The sequence below is a fragment of the Oncorhynchus gorbuscha genome, linkage group LG24 (assembly GCF_021184085.1).
Source record: "Oncorhynchus gorbuscha isolate QuinsamMale2020 ecotype Even-year linkage group LG24, OgorEven_v1.0, whole genome shotgun sequence".
NCBI lineage: Eukaryota > Metazoa > Chordata > Actinopteri > Salmoniformes > Salmonidae > Oncorhynchus > Oncorhynchus gorbuscha.
The window spans coordinates 37,484,507-37,490,506 of record NC_060196.1 but is presented as its reverse complement, the minus strand read 5'-3'; positions in this window follow the sequence as shown (position 1 = coordinate 37,490,506).

The window sequence follows — 6,000 nt, the reverse complement described above, 5'->3', positions numbered from 1 at the left end:
GAGGGGCAGAGCGGGGCAGAGCGAGAGGGGGCAGAGCGAGAGAGGGCAGAGCGAGAGAGGGGCAGAGCGAGAGAGGGGCAGAGCGAGAGAGGGGGCAGAGAGAGAGGGGCAGAGAGAGAGGGGGCAGAGAGAGAGAGCGAGAGAGAGAGCGAGAGCGGGGCAGAGAGAGAGCGGGGCAGAGAGAGAGCGGGGCAGAGAGAGAGCGAGCGGGGCAGAGAGAGAGCGAGAGCGGGGCAGAGAGAGAGCGAGAGCGGGGCAGAGAGAGAGCGAGAGCGGGGCAGAGAGAGAGCGAGAGCGGGGCAGAGAGAGAGCGAGAGCGGGGCAGAGAGAGAGCGAGAGCAGAGCAGAGAGAGAGCGAGAGCGGGGCAGAGAGAGCGGGGCAGAGAGAGAGCGAGAGCGGGGCAGAGAGAGAGCGAGAGCGGGGCAGAGAGAGAGCGAGAGCGGGGCAGAGAGAGAGCGAGAGCGGGGCAGAGCGAGAGCGGGGCAGAGAGAGAGCGAGAGCGGGGCAGAGCGAGAGCGGGGCAGAGAGAGCGGGGCAGAGCGAGAGGGGCAGAGCGAGGGCAGAGCGAGAGAGCGAGGGGCAGAGCGGGGCAGAGCGAGAGGGGCAGAGCGGGGCAGAGCGAGAGAGGGGCAGAGCGGGGGCAGAGCGAGAGAGGGGCAGAGCGGGGCAGAGCGAGAGAGGGGCAGAGCGGGGCAGAGCGAGAGAGGGGCAGAGCGGGGCAGAGCGAGAGGGGGCAGAGCGGGGCAGAGCGAGAGAGGGGCAGAGCGGGGCAGAGCGAGAGAGGGGCAGAGCGGGCAGAGCGAGAGAGGGCAGAGCGGGGCAGAGCGAGAGAGCGGCAGAGCGGGGCAGAGAGAGAGGGCAGAGCGGGGCAGAGCGAGAGGGGCAGAGAGAGAGGGGCAGAGCGGGGCAGAGAGAGCGAGAGGGGCAGAGAGAGGCAGAGGGGCAGAGAGAGAGAGAGGGAGAGAGGGGCAGAGAGAGCGAGAGAGGGGCAGAGGAGCGAGAGAGGGCAGAGAGAGAGCGAGAGAGGGGCAGAGAGAGCGAGAGAGGGGCAGAGAGAGAGCGAGAGAGGGGCAGAGAGAGCGAGAGAGGGGCAGAGAGAGGGGCAGAGAGAGCGAGAGAGGGGCAGAGAGAGAGCGAGAGAGGGGCAGAGAGAGAGCGGAGAGGGGCAGAGAGAGAGCGAGAGAGGGGCAGAGAGAGAGCGAGAGAGGGGCAGAGAGAGAGCGAGAGAGGGGCAGAGAGAGAGCGAGAGAGGGGCAGAGAGAGAGAGAGGGGCAGAGAGAGAGCGAGAGAGGGGCAGAGAGAGAGCGAGAGAGGGGCAGAGAGAGAGCGAGAGAGGGGCAGAGAGAGAGCGAGAGAGGGGCAGAGAGAGAGCGAGAGAGGGGCAGAGAGAGAGCGAGAGAGGGGCAGAGAGAGCGAGAGAGGCAGAGCGAGCGAGAGAGGGGCAGAGCGAGCGAGAGAGGGGCAGAGCGAGCGAGAGAGGGGCAGAGCGAGCGAGAGAGGGCAGAGCGAGCGAGAGAGGGCAGAGCGAGCGGACAGAGGGGCAGAGCGAGCGAGAGAGGGGCAGAGCGAGCGAGAGAGGGCAGAGCGGCAGAGAGGGGCAGAGCGAGCGAGAGAGAGGCAGAGGGAGCAGAGAGGGGCAGAGCGAGAGAGGGGCAGAGAGAGGGGCAGAGCGAAAGCGAGAGGGCAGAGCGAGAGAGGGGCAGAGCGAGCGAGAGAGGGGCAGAGAGGGGGACAGAGAGAGAGGGGCAGAGCGAGAGCGGGACAGAGAGCGGGGCAGAGAGAGAGCGGGGCAGAGCGGGGAGCAGAGAGGGGCAGAAAGAGAGCGAGAGCGGGGCAGAGAGAGCGAGAGCGGGGCAGAGAGGGGCAGAAAGAGCGAGAGAGGGGCAGAGAGAGCGAGAGCGGGGCAGAGAGAGCGAGAGCGGGGCAGAGAGAGCGAGAGAGGGGCAGAGCGAGCGAGAGAGGGGCAGAGCGAGCGAGAGAGGGGCAGAGCGAGCGAGAGAGGGGCAGAGCGAGCGAGAGAGGGGCAGAGCGAGCGAGAGAGGGGCAGAGCGAGCGAGAGAGGGGCAGAGCGAGCGAGAGCGGGACAGAGAGAGAGCGGGGCAGAGAGAGAGCGGGGCAGAGAGAGAGCGAGAGCGGGGCAGAGAGGGGCAGAAAGAGAGCGAGAGCGGGGCAGAGAGAGAGCGAGAGCGGGGCAGAGAGGGGCAGAAAGAGCGAGAGAGGGGCAGAGAGAGCGAGAGCGGGGCAGAGAGAGCGAGAGCGGGGCAGAGAGAGCGAGAGCGGGGCAGAGAGAGCGAGAGCGGGGCAGAGAGAGCGAGAGCGGGGCAGAGAGAGCGAGAGCGGGGCAGAGAGAGCGAGAGCGGGGCAGAGCGAGAGAGGGGCAGAGCGAGAGAGGAGAGCAGAGCGAGAGAGAGGCAGAGCGAGAGAGCGGGCGGGGCAGAGCGAGAGAGCGGGGCAGAGAGAGAGAGGGGGCAGAGCGAGAGAGGGGCAGAGCGAGAGAGGGGCAGAGCGAGAGAGGGGCAGAGCGAGAGAGGGGCAGAGCGAGAGAGGGGCAGAGCGAGAGAGGGGCAGAGCGAGAGAGGGGCAGAGCGAGAGAGGGGCAGAGCGAGAGAGGGGCAGAGCGAGAGAGGGGCAGAGGGGGAAGACAGAAAATAAAAAAGTACGACGGTTTGAGGAGATGGAAAAAAGACTGCGTGAGAAACAGCTGAGCAGAAATAACAGAAGCAAGAACAGTTGGCTCAGCTGAAAGCAAAAAAGGAAGCAGAGTTTAAGACCTGAAATCCCCAACAATTCTGTCATTTATGCAGAGATTTAAAATAAAGAAGCAGGTGTGAAGACAATCGCTGTAAGCTATTAACAATTTTACTGCATGAAAAGGTTTTGGATCTTTGTCTGGCATATACAGTGAACGCCAAAAGTATTGGGACAGTGGCAGTTTTGGCTGTTTTGCCTCTGTACTACAGCATTAGATTTGAAATGACACTATCACTATGGAGATTAAAGTGCAGAGTGTCAGCTTTCATCTGAGGGCATCATCCATATCAGGTGACCAGTTTAGAAATAGGGGACTAAGGTATTGGGACAAATACACTCAAGTGTATTTTGGAATCACTTATTGTAAATAAGAATGGAACATGTTTCTAAACACTAGCACATTAATGTGGATGCTACCGTGATTAAGGCGAGTCTTGAATGAACGGTGAATAATGTTGAGCGAGAAAGTTAAGATGCCACACAAATACCATAACGCCCCAAGGTATGCTAACCTTTCACCGTTACAATAACGGAGGGGGGGGGGTGATAGTTGTCCATCTAACTTTCTCACTAACTATTCAGGACTATGTGTAATCATAGTACCATCCACGTTAATGTAGAAATGATTAGAAAGATATTATATTCTTATTTATAAGAAGTGACATTATTTAACATTAATTTCTTTTGGCCTCAAAATAATCTGAAACACAACCAAAACAAAAAGCAAATATATCCAACACGTTTGTGGAGTTACCACCTTGATGTACTGATTGCGTACCAGGTATATGGGACCAAATACTAAAGTTTTGACTTCTTTAATCCACAAGTGAATTTGTCAAAATACCTTTGGTCCTCTAAAACAGGGGGATTATGTACAAAAAGTATGGTCATTTCTAAAAACCGGTTCACCTGATATGGATGGAAATAATCTCAAATTAAAGCTGGCAGTCTGCACTTTAACATTTACATTTACATTTAAGTCATTTAGCAGACGCTCTTATCCAGAGCGACTTAACCTCAGAAGTGCTGGAGTAGAGCCAAAACAATTTCACTGTACCAATACTTTGAGCTCAGTGTATCTGCACAGGCAAAGCTTGAAAGGAAACTACAGCAATTAAAGTACAACGAGCGTCCCATTATACCTTCCCTCATTTTGAGTGTCTGATACTCCAAACCTCTCAAGTCTGGAGATTGAGTTGGTGTGTGATGGGATGCAGCCTGACGCGGTAGGAGTCAGACATGGTAAAGGAAGAAGCATAGCAGCACTGTGAGAAGCCAGCCAGACAGGCACCAATAAAAACAGACCGCAAAGAGACACAGAAAAAGGGCCCCTAGAAATGTCAAATAAGTGAATTGACATTAAATTCACTTCATCAATTGACCCGGATGCAGACACAGCAGCCACAGAGATGGATAAGGCCAGCCAAACCTCCCCCTCTCTCTCTCTCTCTCTCTCTCTCTCTCTCTCTCTCTCTCTCTCTCTCTCTCTCTCTCTCTCTCTCTCTCTCTCTCTCTCTCTCTCTCTCTCTCACTCTCACTCTCACTCTCACTCACCAAACTGCCTGGCTCATCAGCCACAGAGATGGATAAGGCCAGCCTGCACTGCACTCTCTCCCCGGGACCATCTCACCAAACTGCCTGGCTCATCAGCCAGCACAGAACACAACAAAGTCCAGACAGTTATCCTCCTAGTGTGGGGGTGGTGATGGGACATTCAGTACACACACAAATACAGAAAGACACATTACCAGCTGACACTATGGAATAGGCACACAGGGGTAAGACTGTGTGACAAGGACTACATAGGAACTAGAGATCTACCGATTAATCGGAATGGCCGATCGGTAATCTGCATTTTTGGACACCGATCACAGCCGATTACATTGCACTCTACGAGGAGACTGCGACGCAGGCTGACTACCTGTTATGAGAGTGCAGAAAGGAGCCAAGGTAAGGTGCTAGCTGGCATTGAACTTATCTTGTAAAAAAATCCATCTTAACATAATCACTAGTTAATTACACATGGTTGATGATATTCCTAGTTTATCAAGCTTGTCCTGCGTTGCATATAATCGATGTGGTGCCTGTTAATTTATCATTGAATCACAGCCTACTTCGCCAAACGGTTATTTAACAAGCACATTCGTGTAAAAAGCGCTGTCATTGCACCAATGTGTACCTAACCATAAACATCAACGCCTTTCTTAAAATCAATACACAAGTATATATTTTTAAACCTGCATTTTTTTTAAATATTGCCTGCTAACATTAATTTATTTTAACTAGGGAAATTGTGTCACTTCCTTGCCTTCTGTGCAACAGTCAGGCTATATGCAGCAGTTTGGGCCACCTGGCTCGTTGCTAACTGTATGAAGAACAACTTCGCCAAACGGGGGATGACTTAAAAGTGCATTTGCAAAAAAAGCACAATTGTACCTAACCATAAACATCAATTTCTTTCTTAAAATCAATACACAGAAGTATATTTTTTTAAACCTGCATATTTAGTTAAAAAGAAATCCAGCTTAGCAGGCAATATTAACTAGGGAAATTGTGCTACTTTTCTTGCGTTCATTGCATGGAGAGTCAGGGTATATGCAACAGTTTGGGCCGCCTGGCTCGTTGCGAACTAATTTGCCAGAATTTTATGCAATTATGACATAACATTGAAGGTTGTGCAATGTAACAGGAATATGAAGACTTATGGATGCCACCTGTTAGATAAAATACATAACGGTTCCGTATTTCACTGAAAGAATAAATTATAGTTTCTGGATGAGACCATATTAATGACCTAAGGCTCATATTTATGTGTGTTATGTTATAAGTCTATGATTTGATAGCGCAGTCTGACTGAGCGTTGGTAGGCAGGAGCAGGCTCGTAAGCACTCATTCAAACAGAAAATTGTAGCGTTTGCCAGCAGGTCTACGCTGTGCTTCAAGCATTGCGCTGTTTATGACTTCAAGCCTATCAACTCCCGAGATGAGGCTGGTAATACTAAAGTACCTAGAAGAACATTCAATAGTCAAAGGTATATGAAATACAAATGGTATAGAGAGAAATAGTGATAACTACAACTTCATACCTGGGAATATTGACGTCTCATGTTAAAAGGAACTACCAGCTTTCAAATGTTCTCATGTGCTGAGCAAGGAACTTAAACATTAGCTTTTTTTTACATGGCACATATTGCACTCTTACTTTCTTCTCCAACACTTTGTTTTTGCATTATTTATAACATGTCATA